Source organism: Lathyrus oleraceus, chromosome 6 (genome assembly GCF_024323335.1).
Source record: "Lathyrus oleraceus cultivar Zhongwan6 chromosome 6, CAAS_Psat_ZW6_1.0, whole genome shotgun sequence".
Lineage (NCBI taxonomy): Eukaryota > Viridiplantae > Streptophyta > Magnoliopsida > Fabales > Fabaceae > Lathyrus > Lathyrus oleraceus.
Window position 1 is genome coordinate 256,979,457 of NC_066584.1, and position 15,704 is coordinate 256,995,160.

Here is a 15,704-nt window from a genome sequence, read left to right on the forward strand (position 1 = left end):
AATGTGGTGGCACGGTTCATCAAGAATAGTCTTATTTGTCGATATGGCATCCCTGAAAGGATTATCACCGACAATGGTACTAATTTGAACAACAAGATGATTACTGAACTCTGCACGCAGTTCAAAATTAAGCATCACAACTCTTCTCCGTACCGACTAAAGATGAATGGCGCCGTAGAGGCTGCTAATAAGAACATCAAGAAGATCATACAAAAGATGACGGTAACGTACAAAGACTGGCATGAGATGTTACCGTTTGCCCTTCACGGTTATCGCACTTCAGTACGCACTTCGACAGGGGCAACTCCTTTCTCTTTAGTCTATGGAACGGAAGTCGTTTTACCAGTGGAAGTCCAGATTCCCTCTCTAAGAATCAGGAAAGAGGCGGGCTTAGATGAAGATGAATGGATTCAGACACGACTCGATCAGATAAATTTGATTGATGAAAAGAGACTTGCGGCTGTTTGTCATGGGCAGATATATCAGAAGCGCATGACCCAGGCATTTAACAAAAGAGTCAAGAGACAGGTGTATCAAATTGGTGACTTGGTGATCAAGCGTATCATTCTACCCCAAGGTGATCCCAGAGGCAAATGGACTCCCACATACGAAGGGCCATTTGTAGTTAAGAAGGTATTCTCTGGTGGAGCCATGATACTTGCTACAATGGATGGCGAAGACTTCCCGCATCCCGTGAACGCGGACATAGTTAAAAAATACTACGCATAAAAGAGACCCGCTAGGTCGACGTACCTAGGCAAAAGTAAGGGCATCCCGGCGAACCAAAAGGGTTCGGGCAAAAATTAGGGATAAACATATAAAAATGTACACCCGGCAAGTCGAAAACCTGAAAAGGCGGCTTGGGCAAAAAAGGGTATCCTGGTGGACTGAAAACCTGAAAAGGCGGTCCAGGCAAAAATTAGGGATTAAAGCGCATGACTATGTCCCGTTCTCAGTCAACTTTCATCCAAGTTCCAGGGACTGACCAAGCCAATCACTTCTATCCGACAGCAGGGGATGAGATGCTTGAAGACATAATGGCAGTAGTAGACTTAAAATCAATAGGACTTTTTCTGCATAGCTGTCTCTTTGTTTTTGACAATTTCCTCTTACTAGGATTTCTGTCTCCTTGTACACAATTTGCCTGTTTATAGGCCTCCGTTCAAAATCAATACAACCTTCTTTCAAAAAAGATACTTTTGTTTTTACTTTTTCTGTTTTGTTTGCGTAAATGTCCATTGATTTAATTTGAATTAATATGTGCATTTGAATATGATCAATGTTTATCAAAAATACGTACATAGAATAGCAATAGCAATTACTACAAGACTTCGGGATCGAGGATAAGGTCTAATCATGCTTCCAATGAATCCACTACCAATTCTCTTCCCCCAGCAAGCCTGTTTTTCCCCAGAAAAAGTTGGCAGTATTCCCCGGCACAGCCAGCTATTCCCCAACAGAGGTCGGCATCATCAGACAGATTGATCATCTCATCCATCCCCAGCCAGGCTCTGTTGAATATCTCTACCATCAGACAGAAATCAGAACCCCCAGCCGAGAGAGGGTCCTCAACACGAATATCTCCAATCAGTAGATGGGGATTTATTTTCCCCAGTAGAGTCCCCAAGCAGAACTTCTCATACGCATAACTCATTCATTACATCATTTCACAGCATACGCATGCATTCAACATTCGCATTTATTTTCGAAAGCATAAAACATCTCATGCATCATGACATGGCATAAAGCTAACCTTTCTTTGCAGGTTAATTATCCTCCTGATATAGTCAAAGTAAAAGGCTCATCCAGGCAGACGCCTTTGTCAATCATAGACAAGATTCAGATACATATTCCAGATGCAATTCATGGGAACATTCATTCTGACAACACTTCGATATCCTCCTAGCGATGGCATCTTTAAGCCCATCCCAGACATTTATTGCAAGTACAACGTATACAGATATAGCCTAGCATACGGTTCATGCTGATTCAGCTCAACATATGACTCTTTCAACTCAGATACGATCTAACGGACGATCCATTCTGACCCTCAACAACTCAGATACGATCTAGCATACGATCCATTCTGACCTTCAACCACTCAAATACAGTCTAATGTACGACCAAGTTAGACCTTTATCTCCTCAGATGCTACCTTCGGACAGGTACATTTCTGAATGGTAGTCTAGTATACGGCTACTCCCTTTCTCAGGTGCTACCTTCGGACAGGTACATTCCTGAATGGTAGTCTAGTATACGGCTACTCCCTTTCTCAGGTGCTACCTTCGGACAAGTACATTCCTGAATGGTAGTCTAGTATACGGCTACTCCCTTTCTCAGGTGCTACCTTCGGACAGGTACATTCCTGAATGGTAGTCTAGTATACGGCTACTCCCTTTCTCAGGTGCTACCTTCGGACAGGTGCATTCCTGAATGGTAGTCTAGTATACGGCTACTCCCTTTCTCAGGTGCTACCTTCGGACAGGTACATTCCTGAATGGTAGTCTAGTATACGGCTACTCCCTTTCTCAGGTGCTACCTTCGGACAGGTACATTCCTGAATGGTAGTCTAGTATACGGCTACTCCCTTTCTCAGGTGCTACCTTCGGACAGGTACATTCCTGAATGGTAGTCTAGTATACGGCTACTCCCTTTCTCAGGTGCTACCTTCGGACAGGTACATTCCTGAATGGTAGTCTAGTATACGGCTACTCCCTTTCTCAGGTGCTACCTTCGGACAGGTACATTCCTGAATGGTAGCCTAGTATACGACTACTCCCTTTTCAGCAGCTTCAGCCTAACGTACGGCTCATTCTGCAACTCAGATACGATCTAGCGTACGATCCATTCTGATCTTTCATCCCCAGCAAAGTCATCTGCCTAAAGAACAGCTCACTCTGGTATTCAGACACGGTCTAACGTATGATCCATTCTGATCCCTTATCCCCAGCAGTATAGCATACTCTGACTCCCCGACGAAATCAACAGCATAATGGAGGGTTCGCTATACGGTCTGATGTATGACCCGGTGTGACACCCATGTCTCTAGATATCGTCTAACGTACGACACAATCTGGAAATCTCCTCAGCAAGTTTCTTGGATGGCATCTTTAAGCCCATCTCCGTCAAGACAAATGAACAAGCGCAAATTTTTGGGGCATTCTAGTGTTCAATAATCTTCCACCTCCAGACCACGAATGGTGCACATACCATTCTACTCTCTCGGTTCAAGAATATTGAACAGGGGCAGCTGTCATACCCCAAAATTTGCCCGTTGATATTACAAAGCATTTTCTAAGACCCTCTGACTTGTTCTGCAAGGCACTGATATCAAATGGACAAAAGCCCACTCACAACAGGCCCAATCCACAGGCGGCCCAAAACAGCTGGCTCACTAGGCGAGCAGCTCCTTCGCCTAGCGAACATTTCATCATGCCATTCGCCCAGCGAAGCGTTGGATCCAGGAAAAGGCCCAGACCTAGTTTGCTCGCTAGGCGAGCAATTCCTTCGCCTAGCGAAGCTTGCGAAGTTTGAGATTTTTGGACCTCATTTTAAGCCCATTAGGTCACCACTACCTCTACTATAAATACATGCTCCACTGCCACGAAAAAGGGGAGGGAGACGGACGAAGACGGACGGAAACACGCATCCAGAGGGAGAAACGCAGAAACCCTGCTGATCCAAAGAGTTCAGAAGGCGGAAACCCTGAAGGCCGCTTACCCGCTCCGAAGCTATCGTCGCCCAACTCAATCCGGCTCGCCAATCCAAGGTTGCAATTTGATTTGCAAACAGGTTTGCATTATTATTATCGCTTTAGTTTCTTAATTGGCATATGATTATCACTTTGTGTCCTTATTTTGCATGTGGTACCATTTTAGTATCTTAATTTGCATGTGATATCGTTTTATACTCTCATTTGGCATATGGTAACACTTCATGTTCTTAATTTGTGGAGGATATTATAATTGAATTCATAAACATTTTGAAGTCTTGCATGAGAATTTAAATGTGTTTGAATAGTGTGAAACTGAACCATGTAATTTTGTATTGGAGGCCATAAGACATGCTGCAGATTGAGGTCATAATTTCAAACCCGTGGCCGCTCGCTAGCTCATCGCTAGGCGAGCCCGCAGCGAGCATTCGCTGAGCCTTCGCTAGGCGAAGCAGAGGCGACCGGGCCAGGGGCTGCTTTGCTTTTTGCTGCCCATTTCATGTTTACCTAATGATGATTCTGCATTATTTGGCTTAAATTCCTGGCTGTGATATTTATTTTATGGTGCAATTTCCAATTGTATTTTACCTCGATGCTTTAATCCGTGTGTTCATGGTGTAAAGGCTAGCATACTTCCGAAGAAATAACCGGCTAGGTACGCCGCTTTATGCATGGGAAGCCTTCATGGAGAGGGATTCTAAATTATTTCACTTTAATGTGAAGATCCATATTGATTGCCTAATTAATTTTGATGTAGTGATCCTTAATGTGTTGATTTTAATGTATCTATTTAATGCGGTATCACCATAATTACCTAATGAACTTAAAACATGGACTTTAAATAAATAATATCGGACCTCTCTTTATTACCCCACGATTACAATATTACGGTCATGTCCCGCGAATATGGGGATATCCTTAGCAAAGACCCTTCGGTAAAATCATCATAGTCCCTCGGACGTTGCCTTCGAAAATACCATTTTGTCCCTCGATGACCCTTCGGTGTAGCCTACGGTTAAATGATGATAGTCCCTTCGAATGCTAAGGTATCCTCACAACTGTTGCCTTCAATGACCAGCCGATGACCCTACGATGACCCTTCTACATCCCAAGGATAAAACTACTTACTTCTCAATAGTAAGGACAGTTTTACCCTCATAAGGATGGGAAATGCCCAGAAAGACCTCGGACAGGTATAACCTTAATTGCTCATTCATAACCTAAAAAAAAAATATACTTTTCGCACCTCACACCTTTCAAACATCTTCTTTTGGAAAATCACCACTTAGCATACATCCGTACTAGGATCATTGCCGAGTTATATTTTTCTACACTATTTTCTAAATTAAACGAGATAACCACTTTGTATACATTCATGCAAGAGTCATTACAAAGTTAAATTCTCATTTTCAAAACATTTTTCATACATTTTTCAACCACCTTTTTCAGACTAGAAAACATAAATGATTGAGCAATTAAGAGCCCATGGATAACCATGGATACAAAGGGTGCTAATACCTTCCCTTTGTATAAAGTACCTCCCGAACCTAAGAATTTAAAATTAAGGTCTTTCCTGTTCTTTTCCACCTTTCCTTAAGGGATAAAAGAAAAGTCGGTGGCGACTCTTGCTAACCGCGACATTGCGATTACAAATCCAAATAAAGTCCAGTTCACCGTATGACATGTACCATGCCTAAAACATACAAGTGGCATGATACTCCATACAATACAAGTCAAGTGAATAGGTTAGAGGCATGGCTAGTTATGAGTGTGCTTGAATCTCAAAGTCACATGTGGAAACAAACAACAAATGGGGTTAGTATGAGGTTAAGTCAAATGAGAATGATACAACAAGTGTAAACATATTCAAAGATCTAAATCAATTCAAATGGCAATGGATTAATCTATGACAAGTAATCAAAGATCTATCATGTGATCATGGCAAATGAAATTAGGCATACAAGGTATTCAACACCTAAATTGAAATGGGATTTTCAGTTTATTCAATATGATCACAAATCAAATGAATCAATTAAATGGACAATTAAAGTGAACATTAAATCTAAGGATTAAAATCTACCTAAACATGAATTAGGGAACAAACCAATCAAATGGGAAATCTACCAATCTAAATCACAACTTCATTTAACGAACATGATTATGACAATCATAATGTGATATATGAATCGAATGGAAAAATTAACCTAATGGAAAATCATGATAAAACCTACAATTAAACATGTTAATCAAATCATGAATTATATCAACAAAAATGGAATATCAAAACCTAATGGTCAATTATCCTAATCATGGTAAGGTTAACGATGTGAAATCAACTTCTGAAAAAAAATTCCAAAATCTAATTAACATGATTAACCTAATTTCTAATTCTAATTACCTAATCGATTATAATGATGAATTAGCTTCATTATCAAAAAAAACTATATTAATTCCTATGATCACAATCTAAAAAAAAAGCCTAATTTTATCAAGATTAAAAGGGATTAATGATTAATCAAAGGAACAACTAAAATTAACAATAAATTAGGATGATCTAAAAGGGAATAATGAGGGATTAGCATAAACAAATTATGGGCCAGGGGTATGAAAATGGATTGGAGGGTGTATGAAACAATGGCCTATTGCTTGCTTGGGCCGAAGGCCCAAATCTCCCCAAAAAGATCCCCAAAACTGGGTTCACAAACGGTCCAAATCCATACTCAACAAGAACATTGGACCTTGCATCCAATTCAAACACAACGAAAGAAAACTTGGGTCAAACATGGAAAGAAAACTCACCCTCGGCGCCGGAAAATCTCCCTTGGTGACCAGGCGAGCTAACGTGAATCAACGAGAAATTAAATCTCATTTATGCATTGCGCTTTTGTCTGCTTTTCAATTCGTGTCGATGTTGTTGTTTCATTGTGAAGGATGCGTCGATGTCGTTGTGTGCTCGATTCCGAATCATGGTCAAAATGGTGGATGACGAAGAGTGAAGGATCGTTGTTGATTGAGATGAAGATTGAAGATGATCTTCGATTCGTGCCTTTGGCAAGAATGTGAACAGGTTCCAACGGAATTTTTCCTTTCTTGATCCTTCCCCTTTCTTCTTTTTTAGTTTTGTGATGTTCATGTTCTTCTCTGAGCATTGTTGTTGAAGGAATTTTTTAGGGATGATCATATTCTGTTAGAAATTGGAGTGGAGTTCTTGGGTTGAAAAAGTTTGTTATCCATTGTTGAAGGGTGCAAAAGTTCTATTATGGAAGGTTCAAGAAGTGATGTTGGAAAGGTCGTTATGAGGGAGGTTCAGAATTTCTGTTAGAAATTAGGATTGAGAATTTTTTTAGGGAAGTTGAAATTTGGTTCCAATTTTGTTATGGAGTTCGTTGAAGGGGTTGAAATTTGTTATCCGTTAGAAGATTGAGGAAGTGAAGTTGAGGGAGTTGAAATTCGGTTAGAGTTTTTTTGAGAAGTTCGTTGCAGAAGTTCTGTTAAGGAGTTTTTGAAGTCAGTTTGCAGGTTTTTAATGAAGGTTTTTGAGGGAGTTCTTGATGTGTTTTGGAGGCTACAACTTGAAGTTTTTATTGAGGTTCAAATGGAGGGGGTGGCGGTTCTGGAAGTTGGTTAGGGGGAGGGAAATTTCAGTTTGCATTGAAGAGGTTATAGGGAGTTAGAGGAGGTGGTTGTAATTCGGTTATGGAGTTGTGTGGGGGAACTTTTTGAAGTCAGTTTGTCGGGTTGTTGTGAGGGATGTTCATTCTGTTATGAGGATTGGTTCAAGAGGTTGTGAAGTTTCTGTTTTTTCAAGGTTCCGGTGAATTCAGTTGGCTTTGTTAAGGTAATTTAGTTGCCTTTTGTTTAGTTTCTGTTGAGGTGTTTTTTCCTGATAGTTAGAGGTTGTTCCTGAATTCAGTTGGAATTCTTTGAAGGGTTCTTATGAGAGAGTTGGAAGTGTGTTTTTAATTTGGTTAGGGGTGTTAGTTGTGGTTTTAGAGGGTTTTTTTATTGGAGGTTGTTGAGGTTAGTTTGAAGGGTTGAAGTAAAGATTTGCATTCTCCCCTTTTTGCAGGTTGTTGAAAGACCTTTGAAGGAGTTCTCTTCTTCTCAAAATTTTGTTATGTCAGTTGGATGGTTTTTCAAGAGGGTCATTGAAGGTGTTTTCTGTTATTCTCTTTTTTGAACTGAAGTTTGTTTTACAATTTTGTTTTTGTTAGGAGCAGTTGTTAAATGTTATGTTATGTTCTTATTGTGCAGCTTGAACATGGTTTGGATTCAAGCTTGGAATTTTCCATGAAGCTACTTAGAGATTGTCTTATGGTCAAGTGGGATCGGGTTTTAGATTTGGCTTGGAATTGTAGTTTGTAGGTTTAAAAATATGAAAATGAATCAAGATTAAAAATGGACTTTCTAATGAACATGGTTTGGAATGGACATGTATTGTATTGAAAAGGAAAATGGTTGGAAAAGATGGTTGACTTTGGTCAATTGGCTGACCGAAAAGTCAACAGTTGACCAACATTCAACTTAGGTATAAATGTGTATTTCCTTATGGACAATTGAATGTGGACCACAATACTTCTTAACCAAATGACTTATGCCATGCTATGAATCAAATCAGATGAACATCAATCAAACAAAAATTCATGAACATGTGAAGCTTCGAATGAACCCTAATGAGTGAATCAGGACCATGAATCTTAAGCAAGCAACTGAATACATCCATAATTGATCAAATGAATCAGATGAATCCTTAATCTTGAATGCATACAAATGGTGATAGTGCCACAACTGGAAACTAGGGTTTTAGGGATTTGATTGACCTTAATGATGCTTACACCCAACACCAATGAATTAGGGTTTCAGACAAAGGCACAAGCCCCACAAGCACTTCCCTAAATCATGGACCCACAATTAGGGTTTCAGGGACTGAATCCAATACCGATTAGCTAGGGTTTCCCCTATGCTCCATGATAAATACCTACAAAAATCAAAAGCTCCAATACAAGCATGGTCATTACAATGAACCCTAGCTTGGGGACTCAGTCACCCTTCCATGCTTTGTGTGATCAAGACCCTTGAATTCATGACTTTGTGCTTCTTAATGCAAGTGAATGTATTATGATGCTAATGGGTATAAAGATGAGATCTTAAACCAAATGTTAGTTAGAAATAAAAAGGGGATGACAAATTTGGGGGTATGACAGTACGTAGGTATGAGGCTCAGGAAGTCTTGGCAAACACAAAAATTATAAAGAAACATTTCTCTTCTCATCTCCCCAATATTTTGCAAACAACGTCATTTTTAAGCCAAAATGCACAGATTTTCAAAGAGGTTCCTATAGAGTATTACAGATGTTTATGGTGCTAACACGTTCTCTTTGCATAACCAACCCTCATACCCTATCTCTTTTATTAGATTTGTTTTAAAACTTCTTTGAATTTTGTTCGTTCTTTTTTCCTTTCCTTTGGAAATAATAAAAGTTGTCGACTCTTACTTTGTGAGTTAAGTTAACCAATACTTAATCTTAAATTTTTTACCGCTACAAATAGGTCTAGGAAAATTCAGGAGTCAAAATCGAGTCAATGGTCAATAGTTGACCAAAAAGTCAATTATTTGACCAATTTGTAGCGGTAAAAGATTTAAGATTAAGTATTTGTTAGCTTAACTCACAAAGTAAGAGTCGACAACTTTTATTATTTCCAAAGGAAAGGAAAAAAGAACGAATAAAATTCAAAGAAGTTTTAAAACAAAACTAATAAAAGAGATAGGGTATGGGGGTTGGTTATGCAAAGAGAATGTGTTAGCACCATAAACATCTATAGTACTCTATAGGAACCTCTTTAAAAATCTGTGCATTTTGCCTTAAAAATGACGTTCTTTGCAAAATATTGGGGAGATGAGAAGAGAAATGTTTCTTTATAACTTTTGTGTTTTCCAAGACTTCTTGAGCCTTATACCTACGTACTGTCATATCCCAAAATTTGTCCTTGGAATGATTGTTACTTAATTTTGAAGATTTCATTCGTTTTTATCTCACAAACGAAACTCAATCTTATAAAGAGTATTACACTCCTAAGAATTAAACAAACACCACACCCACTTACCTTCACAAGTAATTTTCCAGGTACAAAATCTCTAATCACCACTGTCACTACGATTATCTTCACCCTAAATTGACTTGGGCGTTGGAGTGACAACTATGCACGTACCCCCTCTTTGGTCCACCAAATTAGAGATTAGCAATGCCGATTCAAGAGACATTACGATCGCAACCTCCAATTAAAAGTGTTGCATCCCTGAATCGTCTAGAAAGCTTTGTTCCACCGTAGTTTCCGTAATCTTTTTAATTTTTGATTCTGCAACTGATTATTATTATTATCAAAATATTATTAATATGAATAAAAAATAATATAAATTAAATAAATAATATAGATTAAATTTGAGTACTAATAGCGTTGACACGCCATCAATAACGGTACCATGTCAATAAAAATAATTTTAATTTGATTGAGGGTGATACAACCTGCTGCACAAATTGTATACCAGAAAGCACTCTTTGAGTGAGTGTGTACTCCTTAGAGAGAGAAAAGAAAAAAAAGAGAGAGAAGAAGTTTCTATTCATTCCACCCCCTATTCTGTTTCAGTACACAAAGTTATATAGCTATTACATCATAACCAACTTGTGAAAAATACGGAAGGGTAAAAAAACGGAATTGCAACACAATTAAACCACTAATGCCTTTCACCAAGGACTCTCCTCTAACAAACAAAGTCTTCCATCCAAGCTGGCTTTTTGGTCAACCTTTTTCCAAGCTTTGGGCTTTCTACTTTGGTCTCCCTCTCACTATTGGGCCTATTATCTTGCTGTTGTGGGTTCTCACAAACAGGGCCCGTATCACTCCCCTCCCCTTCCGAAATCACCTTGTCCTCAAGGTGGAAAGTAGGATAAGTAGATGTGAATGTGGCAAGATCCTCCCAAGATGCCTCTTCCACTGGAGATCCTTTCCACTGAACTAGAACTTGAGATGTTGGTAAACCATGTATGAGTACAGTGCGTGTGTCCACTATTGCATCCGGCTGTTCTAGGGGCTGGTTGTTGAAGCTGTCACTTGGCAGGTCCTGTGGAGGCGGAATATCAGTGGCGCGGAATGGTTTTAGGACTGAAATGTGGAACACGGGATGAATACGACTATCCGGTGGCAGCTGCAGCTTGTAGGCAACAGGACCAATACGCTCAATAACCGGATACGGTCCATAATATTTCTTAGACAGCTTGTGATAGCGGTGTTCACGTGCCGTCGTTTGACGATATGGGCGAAGACGAACAAGGACCAAGTCTCCGACAGCAAACGAGAGTTCGCGGCGGTGGGCATTGGCTTTTTGAGTCATACGATGTTGAGCAGCTAGCAAATTCTCCTTAAGAGTGCGTAATAATTCATCACGAGTAAGGAGAGCATCTTCCAATGCTTGAATAGAAGTTGATCCTCTGGTGTACACCGGAATGGAAGGAGGTTTTCTACCAAACAGAGCTTCAAATGGTGACATTTTGAGGCTGCTGTGCTAACTAGTATTGTAGTGGAATTCGGCCCATGGAAGAAAAGAAACCCAAGTAGAAGGTTTGTGTTGAGTAAATGCCCGTAAGTACTGCTCCAAGCCTCTGTTAACCACCTCGGACTGCCCATCTGTTTGCGGATGGTAGGCACTACTCATAGATAACTTCGTGCCACTCAACTCAAAAAGTTTGCGCCAAAAGTTACTCATAAAGATCGGGTCACGATCAGACACAATTGAGCGGGGAAAACCATGGTGGCGAACAACCATGGAAACAAACAATTCAGCCACTTTGGAAGCAGTAAAGGATGCCATGAGAGCACCAAAATGAGCAGATTTGGATAAGCGGTCAACCACCACTAAGATCACCGTATAACCATGAGCTGAAGGTAGTCCTGTAACAAAGTCCATAGTGATGTCTTCCCACACCACCTCTGGCACAGGCAAGGGTTGTAACAGCCCGGCAGGAACTTGAGTGGAGTATTTAATTTGTTGACAAAGAAGGCACGAAGCTACAAAACGTTCCACAGCTTGGCGCATACCCTGCCAAAAGAAATTGGCTGCAACACGAACGAGGGTACGTTTAACACCTGCATGCCCGCCACTAGGGGTGTCATGAAATTCACTAATAATAGTAGTGCAAAGCGGCGACGAGGGATTAAGAACATAGCGCCCATGACGTAAAACCAGCCCATTGCTGATGGAATAAGGAAACATCAAGGTAGCTTGTACAAATTTCTCATGAAAAGCCAACAAAAAAGAATCCGAGGCATTTTCCTTTCGGAGTTGCTGTATAATTCCGAAAGTAGGGGAAGAGACTAAAGCCAAAAGTGCAGAAGAATCAGGTGAATCCCAATCGGGCCATGCTTCCGGTACGCGGGACAGAGCATCTGCAACTTTATTTGAGGCACCGGGTTTATACTCTATGCGAAATTGAAAACCCAATAACTTTCGCACGTATGCCTGTTGATCGGGAGTCTGAATAACCTGCTGTAATAATTCCCGGATGCTTTTATGATCAGTCCGAATGATAAAAAAATGACCCAAAAGATATTGTCTCCATTTGAGGACTGCGTCGGTGATGGCATGCAGTTCTTTTATGTACACAGATGCAGCCTGTAATTTTGGGCCAAGTTTCTTACTAAAAAAAGCAATGGGATGACCATCTTGCATTAGGACAGCCCCAATACCGAAGTTAGAAGCATCAGTCTCTATGACGAACTCTTTAGAGAAATCTGGTAATCGGAGAACTGGAGCTGCCATCATAGCCTGTTTAAGAGCAGAGAATGCAGCAGTGGCGGCTGTAGTCCAGCTAAAAGAATCATGGCGTAAGAGATCTGTCAACGGTGCTGCAATCGTGGCATAATTTGCAATAAAACGGCGGTAATAACCAGTCAAGCCTAAGAATCCCCGAAGTTGTTTAACATTGGAAGGCGGCGGCCATTTCATCATGGCCTCCAACTTGGTGGGATCAGCATGAACACCCTTGGAAGACACTATGTGGCCCAAATAATCAATGGATTCCTGACAAAACAAACATTTGGACAGCTTGACAAAAAATGAATTAGTTAACAGGCACTGTAAAACCAAATCCAGGTGATTTAAGTGGTCCTTAATAGAAGAACTGTATACTAAAATGTCGTCAAAAAAAACAATCACAAACCTCCGGAGGAACGGAGAAAACAGTTGATTCATGGTCGCCTGAAAAGTTGAAGGCGCGTTAGTAAGGCCGAAAGGCATGACCAAAAACTCAAAGTGGCCCTCATGTGTGCGAAATGCCGTTTTGTACGTGTCGCGAGAATGCACTCGAATCTGATGATACCCTGCGCGAAGGTCCAGTTTGCTAAACACAGTTGCCCCACCAAGCTCGTCCAAAAGTTCATCGATGGTGGGGATAGGAAATTTATCTTTAACCGTCGCTGCATTCAAGGCACGATAATCGACACAAAACCTCCAAGAGCCGTCTTTCTTTCGGACCAACAATACAGGCGAGGAGAAAGGACTATGGTTGGGAATGATGATCCCTTGATCAAGCATTTCGCGGATTAATTTCTCCATTTCTGTTTTCTGAAATTGTGGGTAACGATATGGTCGCACATTTACAGGTTTTGTTCCTTCAATCAAATGAATGCGGTGATCGACGGAACGACAGGGGGGGAGGCCCATAGGGGTGGTGAAGATGTGATTGTAACTCTGTAAAAGGTCGCGAAATGGTGAGGTGAGGTGTTTGGGAAAGGAATGGGTGGAGTCAGGTTCTTTATGTGACTCCGGGAGGGACTTTGTGATAGTGAAAATACCCGCAATATCATCACTGTGTACAAGGGCTTGGAGTTGATGCAAGGAAACAGAGTGTGGTGCCAAGGAGGAGTCTCCCACCAAAGTGACCGGAGTACCTTTCCAACAAAACTCCATGGTGAGAGCAGAATAATCATGGGAGACCTTTCCCAATGATTGAAGCCACGGAAAACCCAACACAACCTCCGGGCCCTCAATTGCTAAGACAAACAGATCAACGGAAAAGGTAATACCTTGTAAGGTAATTGGAGCATTCTTACAGCACAAGGTACAAACCAAGAAGGTGCCACATCCGGTTGCCACCCGGAAACGAGAACACGGAGTCACAGCTAGACCCAAACGCTCTGCCAGTGTTGGTTTAATGAAATTGTGGGTACTTCCGCTGTCAATAAGAATCGGAAAATTATGGTGCTGATACACCCCTGTAACGCGCAGCGAACGATTCTGCAATTGACTAGATAACGCGTGTAAGCTAGAGATGTCACCTGAAATTTCATCCGGCGGGTGGTCCTCAGGTTCTAGGTCTGGTTCCTCGTCTTCATCACCTAAGAGGATGAGAACCTTGCTACTGCAACGATGGGATGGATTCCATTTTTCATCGCATCGGAAACATAACCCCTTGGCACGGCGATCCCGGAGTTCCGCCGGAGGTATGTGACGGACAACAACATTGGTTTTAGGTGTGGGTAGTAATGGGGGTAGGGTATTCGGTTTAAGGGTGGGAGAAGTATTATGGGCGAAGGGAGTGTTTTGGGGATTGGTCGTAGAAGTTGCAATAGATGATATGTTTGGGTTTGTATTGTGAGCTGGGCCTTTGGACCAAAATTTTCCCTGGGTTGGAGTGTCATCCAAACGGGCTTCATAAGCCCTTGCCATAGCAAAAGCTTCCATAAGTGTTAAGGGTCGGTGGAATTGCAATTCCCGACGGAGATTTCGTCGCAAACCAGTAATAAAGAAACTGATAAGTAAGGATTCAGAAATACCAGTAACTTTGTTCATGAGATCTTCAAATTGGGCCTGAAAATCCGCTACTGAACCGATTTGAGAGAGTTTAGATAAATCACCTTCTACGTCTTCGTATGGAGTTGGGCCAAAGCGGTTGCGAACAGCTTCCATGAAGACGGTCCACGACGGAAGCAAGTGGTTGCGCATCGCCCACTGGAACCATGCGGCGGCGCGACCTTCCATGTGAAATGACACGATCTGAAGACGTGCGTTTTCTGGTGTCTGGTGAAAATCAAAAAAAGCTGTGATCTGAAACAGCCAATCGATTGGATTAGACCCATCGAAACGAGGAACACTGAGTTTAAGCGAACGTGATGCCGTTTCCGGAGACCCGTGCGGTGGATGTTGATACGTGGAACGGAGGTTAGCAACCTTGGCATCAACCTCCAGTAAATGACTATGGAGAGTGGAATGAATGGTGTCAGAATGTGAGGCAAGTGATGATTTCAGAAGATCACGTAACTCAGCCGATTGGGCGTCCATTTTGGATTGAAGGGCGTTCATAAGCTCAGAAGGGTTCATGATGAAAGCACCAGTGATACAACCTGCTGCACAAATTGTATACCAGAAAGCACTCTTTGAGTGAGTGTGTACTCCTTAGAGAGAGAAAAGAAAAAAAAGAGAGAGAAGAAGTTTCTATTCATTCCACCCCCTATTCTGTTTCAGTACACAAAGTTATATAGCTATTACATCATAACCAACTTGCGAAAAATACGGAAGGGTAAAAAAACGGAATTGCAACACAATTAAACCACTAATGCCTTTCACCAAGGACTCTCCTCTAACAAACAAAGTCTTCCATCCAAGCTGGCTTTTTGGTCAACCTTTTTCCAAGCTTTGGGCTTTCTACTTTGGTCTCCCTCTCACTATTGGGCCTATTATCTTGCTGTTGTGGGTTCTCACAAACAGGGCCCGTATCAGAGGGACTAAAATATATAGAGAGAGAAAAACTTAGAAGAGGGATAAAAACCTAGATTTTAAAATGGAGACTAAAACTATATAATAATAAAAAAAAAGTTAATTTTGATAAGTATCAAATGCTTATCTCTCTTTCAAATTTTCTATCCCCTCTCTTTTCATTCATTTAACAAAGTTCAAACAAACAAAGCAATCTAATTTTTTTACATTCCCTTAAACTAA

At 41.0% G+C, this 15,704-nt stretch overlaps 1 long non-coding RNA gene across 1 annotated transcript; it reads left to right on the top strand.

The window, feature by feature from the left end:
* The first annotated feature begins 6,426 nt into the window (after positions 1 to 6,426).
* LOC127092515 (uncharacterized) lies at positions 6,427 to 8,360 on the top strand. The gene is made up of 3 exons (XR_007792197.1): positions 6,427 to 7,550; positions 7,782 to 7,866; positions 7,967 to 8,360. It is a non-coding gene; the product is annotated as an uncharacterized LOC127092515 (long non-coding RNA).
* The last annotated feature ends 7,344 nt before the right edge of the window (positions 8,361 to 15,704 follow it).